Here is a 14,381-nt window from a genome sequence, read left to right as displayed (position 1 = left end):
TATCTTTTAGGCTTGTTTTATTGAATAAATTAGTTACTTTAAAACATGCAAAATATTAAGTACAAAAAATATTAGCCCTTACTAGTTTGCCTCTTGTCACCTATCATTTGGATCTTTGTAATGGTCTTCTCTGTGGTTTCTCTAAGCTTCGAATCTCACTACTGTCTAATGTATTTCCCATATCTATCATAGAAATCTTTAGAGTTTGCAAATCTGATCTTGTTACCTCCTTCCTCAAAATTCTTCAAAGACATCTTTTATTTAAATAACTTACATGAACACTAAACATATTAGAAGATAGCTTAGGCCCTTCTGTCCCTCCTTACTTACGTAGCATTACTTTCTGGTACTCCTCATCACTCATCCTTTCCCACTGGAATTTTTCCAGGTATAACCAGCCTTTTCCTGCTTTCAATGTATTTTTTACATCAGGTGCTCCCCAGGGATTTAAACCTTCTCTCCTTGCATTCTTCCCTCCCTTTGTCCCCCATTTCCTCCCTTCTCATCTTTCCTTTAATTTTTCTGTTTGTTTGACAAATCATCTGCAATCCATGCTGAAATACTTTTCTCAGTAGCTCCACATTGCTTTTATAGACCTTTTAACTTGCTGAATTATAGCTGTCATTTTATTGAATTAAACAATTTTGTTTGCAAATCTGTGTTTGCAGAAGATTCAAAACACTAATATCTTCTTTCCCTAGCAGCTAGCACAGTGTCTGACACATAATGGCCACTAAATAAATATTTGTTGATTAGATGAATTATAGTCTACCCTATATTTCTAAGTCTCAGGATGAGAACATATTTAGTGGAAGATCTGGGGCTATTACTGCAATTCAGATGTACAATCTCATGCACATCTGTTAGTTGTTGTCAAGAGCTCACAAATAATAGAGCAGATTCTGTAATGGGGAAAAGTCATTCATGATATTTGTACATTTTGTGTTGCCTGAACTACTTTACGGTGAAGTTTTTAGGCTTAACCATAGGCACCAGATTATGTGCTCAGACTGTTCATTATGAAAGTTTAAAGTAGCACAGAATAACCAGTGGTTAGTAATTAAGATTCATCAAATAGCAATGTCTAATTTTACTAAATCCCTTTATTCAACAGTGCCTGAAAACTGGTTTTCTTTTGCCATTTTTAATTTTAATATCATAGGAGATCTCAAGTAAAATATACTTTGATCATTTGAGCTAAGTTTGCATATTCTCAGCATATGGGTAATTTTCTTGTCCCTTTCAATGCAAAAGCACTTAAATTTTTTTACGATTGTATCTAGATGTTCACTGAATGAACTGAAGCACCTTGGCCCCCATCCCACACGGCCAGAATTTAGCCGTCACTGCATCATGAGAGCTGACATATACACAATTACTTTCCATTCACAAGGCTCTGTAATAAGTGCTTCCCATCCTTAACTCATTAAGTCCAAACTTTCTCAGGGCTCAGCCAATCTTCATTCCCAAATCATCATTATTTACAACATTATTCTGACTGCTATATGTTCCCTTAGCTATAAATGATATTTTTTGCTGCCATAAAAATGGATGCAGGGAAAAGATAAATGTCTTCAATGAAAACACTTGAATAAGTGGCTCCACATAAGCCTAGGAATATAATAAGTCCTTAAATTGTAAAATTAATGTAGAAAAGAGAGGAAGATTTTGTAAAAAAAAAAAAAAGAGAGAGAAAGAAAAGGTAGACAGTAAACAGCTTAAATGTTTACTACTTGGCTATAGATTGAATTTTGAGCAAAATTGTATCCACAGATATTCAGACAGTGAACTTTACCCAAGATCAATGTTTCTGTCATCAGATAGGCCCTAGCTCTGTAGGGGAGTGATGAAGGTCATATAGAAAATAAATTCGATTTCCACAGGTATAGAGAAATTAAATTAAAGCTAAAGCTTTAATATCTAAGGATATAATTTTTCTAACATAACCTCATTCTGAGACTTCCATGATGTAAACTGAAATTACCAGAGAGAAATATTTTGACTTTTGGGATCTCTGTATACTTAAAGTTTTCAGGCTTTATATAATCATCAAAGGCCATTCCAAAGATTTTTTCAAAGCAAATAGTCAACCTATTTTAAGAAATTGACACTGGTAACAAATTTGAATTAAGGGTTGTCATTTATTTCCATTTTCAAAGTATGAAGTCTGTGAGAAGGGATGCAAAATTATGAGGTAAAAATGCTAGAGAAATGTAACAGTCATAAAGCTATAAATAATCAGTTTTGGATTTTTTCTTCCAGTGTTTACTAGGACTAAATTCTTTATGTGAAATAAATGTAGTAACAAATTCTAGATATACCCTATTTTTCTGATAATTGGAATCTTACACAAAATCACATGGTGTATAGCCACCTGGGGTAAAGGAACTAAATACTATCCCAAGTAGCTCAAAGAAACTGGAGAGTTTATGGGTCTAAAATATTTATAGAGGAAATCAAGATGTGAAAACATTTTGACTCCAAGTGACATGATATCCATTTATTCTTCCTTCTCTAGTCTTTTTCACGCTCACAGCTTTATGAGCAAGAAAGCTATATCATGACCTATATTACTCTAACTGCTTACCTGAACACCATTCCTTTATTCATTTTAAAGGTTTTTTTTTTTCTGGCATATTAAGGATCATATAAAGAAACTACAACGTGGAGACTGTTTCTGCATTTTATGTAGACATGCTGTTAAAATTTGCAGCTTCTTTCATCAGGTAAGAGTCTAGAATATGGGACACCACAGTTAACATAACAAAAACATCCTTGTTGTCATTATGCTTACAGTTTATTTATAGGGGATCAACAATAGACAAGTCAAATATATCAAAAGTTAGACAAATGTTAAGTGTTATGAAAGGAAGGGCTTCCTTGGAGAGCTTTCATTTGATATCTCAGTCAGTGAAGCCTACACTAAAAAAGAAATACTTGATTAACGACTAGAAAGTGGTGAGAGAATAAACCATATGGATATCTGGAAGAAGAGTATTCCAGGTAGTAGAAACAGCAAGTGCAAAGGGCCTGGGGCAAAAATGTGACTTTTGTGCATAAGGCAGCATAGCTGGAGTGGGGTAAGAAAGGGGTATAGGGTAAGATATGAAGTCAAAGAGGCAGCAGGGGGCAGTTTATTTAGGAGAATACAGATAACTGTAAGGCCTTTGACTTATTTTAAGTGAAATGAGAAGTCTTTGGTTTTGAGCAGAAAGAGTGACTTGACATTATTTCCTTTTTAGCTGGATTACTCTTACTGCTGTATTGAAAATAATTTTTAGGGGGTAACCATATCCAGTTAGGAGGATGCTGACATTTATCAGATGAGAAATGCCAGGGACTAGAAGGGTGGTAAGTTTAGAGATGGTAGAAGTTGTTGCATTTGGGATATAATTTGAAAATAAAAACAAGAGGGCCTAACAAATTGCATGTGGAATGTGAAAGAGAAACTTCTTTTTCTAGTTAACTAGAATATTGGTGTTAGCTTATACTTAGATAGAAGGACTGAAGGAAGGAGCAGTTTTGAGGCAACTGCAGGAGTAGATGAAGAGTAGAGATCAAGAGTTCAATTTGTATACATGTTAACTTTGAGACAGACGCTCGTTAGAAATCCAAGGGGATTTCTTGAGTGAGCAGCTGGAAATATGGTTCTGGAGTTCAGGGGAGTGGTCCAGGCTAGAAATAGGCATCCAAGAATGGGCAATGTTTTCTAAGCATTGACTGTCTCCTATATTCCATATAGCTCAAAGTCCTTCTTCTCTTTCATCAGATTGTGGAAATACTAAAGAACTTTCTCCTGGAAAATGTTGACTGTTCTCATAACACTCGTTTCCATATTCTCTAATTGTGTTACTTCTACCAGTTTTAATTGAAAAAACAGGATCAAGTCTGATTGAGGCAGACCCAGGACAGGATGTGAACAGCAATCTAAGAAGCACTGTTGTGGTACTTCAGCAGGCTCGATTAGGAAATGTGAGCATGCCAATGCAGAGAGTAATGTTGACTTAATGTTCTTCAATCCACATGAACTTCCCAGAAGTTCACAGATAAAAGCAAACAAGAGGAAACAAAGTGAATAGCCTTCTACTTGACCTTTGTTTTCCAAATAGTAATTTAGTCATTTGCCAGATTCAGTTGATCTTTTCCCAAAGGGAAGCACCTCAGAGGGTATCCGGCAGCACTGAAAGCTCCCACTAGTTTGTTGGTCTCCTGCAAGATAGGTGTATCACAAGGTCCCTTGTCACTGTTCCCATCAACTTGCTGCTCTCTATCCCCAGCTTTTAAATTAAACTATTTTGTTTTCTCTCCAGCTTAGTAATAGGTTCTTATAATTGTTTATACACACATACACATATTCATACACACCCACACACATGCCACACACTTACTTACATATTACAGGAACACAGCCTTCTATGGTGGGGAAATTATCACAATTCCAATGGAAATATGAACTGCTCTACAAATTTATTACATTCTTTGGGTGGCATCTTTGGGAAGGGGTGAAGAGAAGCTTAGCTTTGGAGGGAAGAGTTATGGTATTATAAAAGATATTTCAGTTATGAACAGAGAAATTTAAAAATATTTTCTAAAAAGTGATAGTCCAATCTAAAGTAAAGATCAGTCAGTAAAAGGAAGTACACATTTTTGAATATGCCAACCATAGGGCGATGGCTGTGGCAGGTGAAGAGGAAACAGAGAACTGGAGATGACAAGATGTTTAAAAAAAAAAGAAACAGAAAGCAGATGTTGACTTCATTGGCAGTCCAGTGGTTAAGACTCTGTGCTTCCTCTTCAGGGGGAGTGGGTTTGATCCCTGGTTAGGGAAATAAGATGTGGCGTGGCCAAAAAAAAAAAAAAAGCGGATGTTAAGGAGCAAATTGAACAAAAGTAAGCTTGAAATTTAGATGTTTCATGGAGATGACAGTAAAAATATATAATAATTTTAGCAATAAAAGCAGCTAATATTTGCATAGTGCTTTATACTTTGCACAAATATCACATAACTTATTTCATTTAATCCTATTATGTAACTCTCTGAGAGGGACAGAATTACAACCTTTTTATGAAGATAAAAAACTGAAGTCTAGAGTGGGCACTTAATAGTCAAAGAATGCTACAGTGAACAAGAAGGACAGTCAGAACTGATGCACAATTCTTCTGACTCCCCATCCTTTGTTTTTACTGGCATCCTAATAATAAAAAAGTGAATATTTTCTATGACAAACATGCATGAAAGTACTTTCCAAGTTTGCTTATTATAAATACATAGCAAGGCATTATGTTCTTTGTTATTATCACCTTCGGTCCTTACACTGAATTATTTTGTATCAACATTCTATTATTGACTATCTGAAATAGCCCTCACATTTGTATAATTTTTTTTTGTATATCTAGTTTCTACTCTACAATAGCTCAAAATCAAAACAAGGAAAACTTTGTAAAATACTATCATTTAAGCCAGAGGATTTAGTAAAAGACTAACTTGATTGCTTATATTATTCAGTGAATTAATCCTTGGAATTGTTTCTAGAATTACTGGCTTTTTTTATTAAATAAAATCAGAATCCATGCAAGACTAAAGAGACATGTGGTTCTAACTCATCCTGGAACGAGTATACTGTGTATTGCTTAAAGAACTACACTAAAACAGCCAAATAATCATAGTTTGAAAGACCAGGGACCAGACTCCAAGTCAAATACCTAACTCAGAGCACAGAAAATTCTATACTTGAATTATTTCTAAAATATTTCCAATGTCATTTTATCTTTTATGGATAAGATAACGATTCTTAGGAAACAAAATAGAACAAAAAGCTTAGATAAACGTTTCTTAAGACATACATTAATGCTGTGATATGAATATGCCTTGAGAAACTTAAAATTATTCAGAAGACTACCTCTTTTCTTTTAAACTACCAGCAATGATGGATAGCCCCACTTCCCATACCCATGACAAATGCACAATTATATAATTTTAGGTATGTGATTCTTGCTACAGACTTGGGTATATTTACAAAGAAACAATATACACATAGATTGGATGGCATTTAATGAACAAATCAATTGAGTAAATTATTCAAAGGTGAGGAAGTTGAATAAGCTCATTTCATAAATTCAAAATGTAAAGGTAAAAAGAGAACATTGAAGTGCTTGTTTAATGAAGTTTTCTTCTTAATGCATAACCATGACTAACCACAGCATGGGGGAGCCTTCCGTTAATGAGGCAAACATTCGTTGACACAAATGAGCGTCTAATAATGTCTACCTTTGGGGCAGATGAATCTATTATTTCAGTCCTGGTGAACAACAAAGGGGGCAGATAGGGCAAGAAATGTAATATAATTGCCTCTCTTAAAGGAAAATCTGCTCTCCTTTGAGATATAGAATTTCATCTCTGGCTTCACAGGAATCCTTTTCTTTATGCAGGATGCCAGGTACGTCATAAAATAAAACCAGCTTGTTCTCTTCTCTTTGGGTTATATTAACTGAATTAATAAGCCGAGTGAGTCCTCTAACTACATCTCATTCTTTTTTTTTTTTTTTTTTTTTTTTGGTGGTACGCAGGCCTCTCACTGTTGTGGCCTCTCCCGTTGCACAGGCTCCAGACACGCAGGCTCAGCGGCCATGGCTCACGGGCCCAGCCGCTCCGCGGCATGTGGGATCTTCCCGGACCGGGGCACGAACCCGTGTCCCCTGCATCGGCAGGCGGACTCTCAACCACTGCGCCACCAGGGAAGCCCCCATCTCATTCTTAATACTAATTATTTCAATTTATGAAAAAATGTGCCCATTACCTGGAGTTCCATTTTTTATGTGTGATCTAATCTGAACACAACAGGGATGTAATACTGAATTCTGTTTCCATTGAATCTCAAAATACAAAACAGAACAAAACTCAAGAAAACTAAAGGATACAACAAAGTGATGGTTCAAAGTCTGCGGTGGGGGAATATGTGGAACAGATACACACCCTTAGATTTGAGGCACTATGGGACAGTGGAAATGAAATGGGTCCTAAAATAGAAAGATGGAGGTTTAAACTCCCCATTTTGTTATTTAATATGTAAGCCTTGTCAGTCATATATCTTAAGCTCAGTGAGCCTCATTTCCCCTTTATGTAACAGGGATGATAATACGTACCTTAGAGCAGAGTTTTCATGATTCATAGATAATGTCTATAAAGAACCTCATTTTCTTCTTTTTTCATTTGCTTGTTTATTTATTTATCTTTATTTTACCTAAGCTATTTTGTGCTTTCATTGTCTGTGTTTGGCTGTTCTCATCTTCTGTCTTTAGGAAGAGAATGCAATCTCACACTTTTAAAGTTCATGTCCTCCACCTAATTTTGGTGAGCCTTGTAACAGGCTGTCATTGCTGTGTACAGCATTTATAAGCATAAGAGAAAATTGGCCCAGTTTTCAAGCTATTTTGAATTCCTATGGACTCATTTATTTACCCCCTGAGCTGAAGTGATTAGAGAAACTGAGATTCACCAAAATCTTGGTACCCGAATCCTTACCCTGTAATTACTATTTAGTCTTAAAGATGTTCTAGCACTCAATTTATGATGAGAGCAAATAGAAATTGGATAGTCTCTGATTCCCACTTAATCCTTGTTCCCATTAAGTAGGATTAGATGATGAGTCCTCATTTAGCAGACCTGATTCCAATGCAGGATGTTACCATTTTGATTTTATTTGGTTATTTTCTCGTTCTATATTTTTAATTAAAAATAAATGAAAACTTAATGGGGATAGTAAGGCTCAGCTGCTACAGTCAAAGCGTAATGTAATTCAGATTACTGAGTATGGTAATTTAAAATAATTTGAAAATATTATGAATACTAATGGGCCATAAAGCTTGTTAGAAAATATAAGACTAATATGTATATGGTGACTATTTTTATGTAAAATCTTGATGATTTCAAACTTGGGTTCCAAACTCGGTAGACCAAACATGTGGCCTCTTCACTCTCATTATACGTGTAAAAGGATCACTATATCGGCCGTAGGACATCAATGACAGGAGACTTGACATGCATTAATTCAAGTTGTAGAATGAAATTTCAGTAATGATTGTTTCAAATTTCAGCTGGTAGCAACCCTGAAACTATTTATGTTTCAGGGCAAGGAAACTTTGAAGCTGCATCTTGGACTACTTGGTTGTGTCTGGTCACAAACTTGGATTGACAATCATTGCAGGCTAATGATTCTAAAATTAGGCACAAATCATTAAGATGCAAGTCCTGTGTATGGCTATAAGAAATCACTATTTTGCAGTCTCTTCTAATGATTCCTCAAGGAATCCATGAGGAATGCTTATATATTTTGCAAATGCATTCTGGGTGTTACTTGTTACCTCAGCTCACTGTCTAGTAGGCTCTAGACCATTGCACTATTTGTCTTGTGGGTCTCATTTTGCAAACTATAAGCTTTTGGCAACTTTTACTTCTTTGGTGCTACTTTGCACCTTGTAAGGTATGGGACCCTTCTACATTTTCTTCCACATGATTGTTGATAATAAGATTGATCATTTAAGAGAATTTATTAAAGAGTAGGACAAACTAAAGATAACTGAAACAACAAACTTTAAATCAATGATAATTAGTCCAGTCCAAGGTTCATCATAGGGCTTTGCTCTTGGATTATCTTTCTCCATCTTTCAGCCAGTTTCTATGTTGCAGGGGCCAGTCTATAACGTTTTTGCTTCAAGGGGACAGACTTGTACTTTCCTCTTCTTTCTAGAGCCCAAGTTCCAACCTCTGGGCAGTGTTGGCAGTGGAAGGAGACAGGAGGATTAGAGGATTGTTTTCCTAAAAGACAAAATAATAGACTGGAAAGCAACTCTATCAATAATGACACTAAATTTCGTTGTTATGCCAAGTTTGAGTTTTCATTGACATAAAACATTCCTTCTCAGAATAGAACTCTGCTTTATCATTGTATAACAAAATAATTTTATGCAAATAAAAGGCAGATTGCACTCACAAAGGGGTTGAAAAATGTTAGACAAAATTAATTAAGCAGTTTCTCTCCTTTTCTAACCATCAAGACTTCACAAAAACAACTGTGGTGTAGGATCATCCTGCCCAACCTATCACTTACTGGAAAATTATTCAACATAGTTTGTTTCCATAATATCCATCTAGCACTTAGATTAAGTTATCTTTTCTTAACTTTAATAGTTAATAGTATACCTTGCAAACTTCAATACTTTGCTATTATTATCTGGACAAACTGTCTTTGGAGAAAGTCACATTTAAACAGTTTACTAATCAATTTTCTCTTTTGTAAAGTAGAAATAATAATGCCTGCTCTTTCACATTAATTGGTTGGCAGGTTCATCCCAGTGCCCTATAGACCCATGTATGTGGTAGCGTGGAGTCTTCCAGGTTTGACTAAGGGAGTTATTGGTCTGATCAGTGTGCTGATTGTTGCTCTAAAAAGCATTTAACATTTATTTCCTCACTGAATCCCACCTCTATACACAAACACACAAACACAGAAACACCAAAACCACTACCATATTGTATGAAACTGGCAGATTCAGAATATCTTAAAAGTCTTACTTTAAACTATAATTGAGTCCATACTTCACTTAAATATATTTTCAGCCACATGAGTGACAACATAATGATGATGCCATATATCTTTAAAAAAGGGGGAAAAAAAGTCACAAAAATGACATAGAACTTAAAATTAGACTTGAAAGCCACGATCAGCTATATTTAGCCAATAAGGTTTAGTGTAAAATAAGGGTAGGTTTTTTCTGGCATGTATTATTTACAAATCTCCAATGTTCTTCTAGTTTTTGCTTACAAACTAGAAAAAAGTGATAGAGGTGAATGTTCACAAATAGAAAATTTACATACACATATGTAGCAGATGTGGTATATAAATATACAAAGTACAATAAGTAAAACTCACCAAAAAAAGTGTATCTGATGGACTGTGTATAGTGTAGTAATATAATTCACATTGGTGATGATTCTGTTTACAGTACTTTAATAGCTACATTGATCATATTTGAATAATGAATTGCTTATGTTAATAGTAATTGGAATTTGCTTATTTAAACACTTATCATTGCTAATTTCAGTTACCCAATAATGGGAAGTTAAGATTACACAATTAAATAGATTTTATCAAGCTTACTTTGGGGAGAAAAACACATTTATTCTGATATGGAAACTGTTTTAATGCCAGATTTATTTTAAGTTAACAGGCTTATTTTAAATTAAAAGTCAAAGCTGTAATTATTAAAAATTGCCTTTTAAACAGATGTGTCTAGTTTTAGTATGGACCCATTACTATAGGGAATATTTTATGAGATTTTTCTCTAGAACTTTATATTTTTCTTAAGTGGTTTTAAATTGTTTTTATAAGCTATTTATCACAATAATCATATGACATGAGTTAACAGGTTTCCAATTTCAGAGATGAATATATAAGATTATTAATGATTAAAGTAAAAAGTAATGAATGCACAGAGGTAGTTTGTGCTCATATATGAATCTAGCTTTTCCTATAGATAGGTTAGCTGAGTGTTTGGTATAGAGAAGGTGACCCCAAAATACCACTATAGTGAGTGAATTTTTGAATTAATGAATTAAACTCCAGTCTGCTACTTAGTTGAAGTCTAGTCTTCTGGCCTTTTAGCAACTACAGCAGTCCCCCCCTTTTCTGAAGTTTCACTTTCAACAGTTTTCTGAGTAGCATGATGCAATCTTGTGCTCTCCTGCTCTGTCCAGCCTGGGATCCCCAACCCTTGACAAGCCTGATCCTCATCCAACCATCAACATCATCACGGCTCCATGACCAAGGATCACCTAGATCAGATAATTTTCCTTTTAATGTATCACCAGGTCTGTAGTAGTCTGATGATAAGTCACAATGCCTAGTCATTTACCTCACTTCACTGGCATTTTATCACATCACATCATCAAAAGTAGAAGGGTAAGTATAAAACAATAAGGTATTATGAAAGACAGACCATAACCATATAACTTTTATTACAGTATATTATTATAGTTCTTCTATTTTATTATTATTGTTGTTAATCTCTTACGGTGCCTAATTTATAGATTAAAATTTATCTTTGGTATATATGCATAAGAAAAAACAGTATATATAAGGTTTGGTGCTATATGCGACTTCAGGAATCCAGTGGGGGTCTTAGAATGTGTGCGCTACAGAAAAGGGGGGACCGCTGTAATATTGGTCCCTAGACATAATCCATTTGAGGTATGCTGGATAAAATCTATATGCTGGCCTAGGCCAATTGTCCTTATGTGGCTCTACCAAGGACAAGATAAAGATCTGTGAAACTGTTCTGTGGGTTTAGAATATTTTTCTGGCCCTCTGTTCTTCATCTATAAGATGTAAACAAAAAAATTTATCTTGCAGAGTTGTGACAATTAAATGAAATAAATCATATAAAGTATGTAAACTGTATCCAATTGCACCAAGAATGCACTCAATAAATTGTATATATTACTAGTTTCAGATTAAAATCAACAATTTATGGAGATGAGTATACTTATTTAACATTTTAAATTACTCAATAAACATGATTCCATAGAATTATGTAACATCCTAATCTTCTTACATACGCTGTAACACTGTTTTAAGGCCATCAATTTTTGTGATATTTTTTCCTTCTCTATGTCTACATTGTAAGATTTACCTGCTTCTAACTATTCTTAACCTCACTACAATGTTGTTTTCTAACCTATAAGTTATTTATTTATGCCTAAATTTACTTTTGTGAATCCAGCGTATGTATAATACTATGCTATGTTTGGAAAAAAGTGTTTTAGCCAAATATGAAGACTAATTTTAAGAAATATTAACCTACTATCTGAGAGAAACATAAATATATAACTATTTTGAAAGATAGAATTTGATATGTGTAAAATGGGTAACATAAATTCTATAGAATTTCAGAGAAGCTGTATATATTAATTGCTGTCAGGAAATTTGGTCAGGTAAAGATGTAGTTTTAAAATATGGGTAGAGGGGAAATGTTCAACATGGTGGAGGAGTAAGATGTGGAGATCATCTTCCTCCCAACAAGTACATCAGAAATACATCTATATGTAGGACAACTCCTACAGAACACTGGCAGAAGACTTCAGACTTCCCAAAAGGCAAGAAACTCCACATGTACCTGGGGAGGGCAAAAGAAAAAAGAAAAAACAGAGACAAAAGAATAGGGACAGGACCTGTACCTCGGGGAAGGAGCTGTGAAGGAGGAAAAGTTTCCAGACACTAGGAAGCCCCTTCACTGGCGGAGATGGGGAGTGGTGCGGAGAAAGATTCAGAGCCACAGAGGAGAGAGCAGCAACAGGGATGCAGAGGGCAAAGTGGAAAGATCCCTGCACAGAAGATTGGTGCCGACCAGCACTCACCAGCCCAAGAGGCTTGTCTGCTCACCCGCCAGGGTAGGTGGGGGCTGGAACCTGAGGCTCAGGCTTCGGAGGTCAGACCCCAGGGAGAGGACTGGGGTTGGCTGCGTGCACACAGCCTGAAGTGGGATAGTGTACCACAGCTAGCTGGGAGGGAGTCCAAGAAAAGGTCTGGAACTGCCTAAGAAGCAAGAGACCATTGTTTTGAGGTGCGTGAGTACAGGGGATTCAGAGAACCACATAAACAAACTCCAGAGAACAGCGTGAGCCGCAGCTATCAGCACGGACACCAGAGATGGGCATGAAATGCTAAGGCTGCTGCTGCAGCGACCAAGAAGCCTGTATGCAAGCACAAGTCACTATCCACAACTCCCCTCCCAAGAATTTGTGGAGCCTGCCACTGCCATGGTCCCGTGATCCAGGGACAACTTCCCAGGAGAACACACGGCATGCCTCAGGCTGTTGCAACCTCATGCTGGCCTCTGCCGCAGCAGGCTTGCCCCACATTCCATAACCCTCCCTCTCCACAGCCTGAGTGAGCCAGAGCCCACTAATCAGCTTCTATTTTAATCCCATTCTGTCTGGGCGGAGAACAGATACCCTCAGGCAACCTACACACAGAGGTGGGGCCAAATCAAAAGCTGAACCCCAAGAGCTGTGTGAACAAAGAAGAGAAAGGGAAATTCTCCCAGCAGTCTCAGGAGCAGTGGATTAAATCTCCACAATCAACTTGATATTCGCTGCATTTATGGAATACCTGAATAGACAATGAATTATCCCAAAATTGAGGTGGTGGACTTTGGGAACAACTGTAGACTTGGGGTTTGCTTTCTGCATCTAATTTGTTTCTGGTTTTATGTTTATCTTAGTTAAGTATATAGAGTTTATTATAATTGGTAGATTAGTTTATTGATTTGGTTGCTCTCTTCCTATATATATGTATTTCCTTTTTATCTTTTTTTGAGTGATTCTTTTTCTGAGTTTGTCTATCTACTTTTGCTTTTATCATTTGTGGTAGGGTTCTGTCTGTCTGTTTTCTGTTTTGTTTTTAGTATAGTTTTAGAGCTTTTTATCATTGGTGGATTTGTTTATTGCTTTGGTTGCTCTCTTCTTTCTTTCTTTTATTACTTTTTAATTTTTTAATATTTTTTGTTTCTTATTTTAATAACTTTATTTTATTTATTTATCATTTTTTAAATTTATTTCTCTTTTTCTACCTTTTTTTCTGAGCTGTGTGGTTGACAGGGTCATGGCACTCCGGACAGGTGTCAGGCCTGGGCTTCTGAGGTGGGAGAGCCGAGTTCTGGATATTGGTCCACCAGAGACTGCCTGGCTCCATATAATATCAAATGGCAAAGCTCTCCCAGAGATCTCCATCTCAACGCTAAGACCCAGCTCCACTCAAGGACCAGCAAGCTACAGTGCTGGACAACCTATGCCAAACAACTAGCAAGACAGGAACACAACCCCACCCATTAGCAGAGAGGCTGCCTAAAATCATAATAAGGTCACAGACACCCCAAAACATACCACCACAGTCCTGCACACAAGAAAGACAAGATCCAGCCTCATCCACCAAAACAAAGGCACCAGTCACCTCCACCAGGCAGCCTACCACAACCCACTGAATCAAACTTAGCCACTGGGGGCAGATACCTGAAACAAAAGGAACTATGAACCTGCAGCCTGTGAAAAGGAGTCCCCACATGCAGTAAGTTAAGCAAAATGAGAAGACAGAGAATCACACAGCAGAAGAAAAGGCAAAGAAAAATCCCACCAGACCAAATAAATGAAGAAGAAATAGGCAGTCTACCTGAAAAAGAATTCAGAGTAATGATAGTAAAGATGATCCAAAATCTTGGAAATAGAATAGAGAAAATACAAGAAAGATTTAACAAGGACCTAGAAAAAGAAAAGAGCACACAAATGATATTGAAAAACACAAAAAAAATGAAATTAAAAACTCTCTAGA

Source organism: Leucopleurus acutus, assembly GCF_964270905.1.
Source record: "Leucopleurus acutus genome assembly, chromosome: 8".
Lineage (NCBI taxonomy): Eukaryota > Metazoa > Chordata > Mammalia > Artiodactyla > Delphinidae > Leucopleurus > Leucopleurus acutus.
This window is presented reverse-complemented; position numbering follows the sequence as displayed.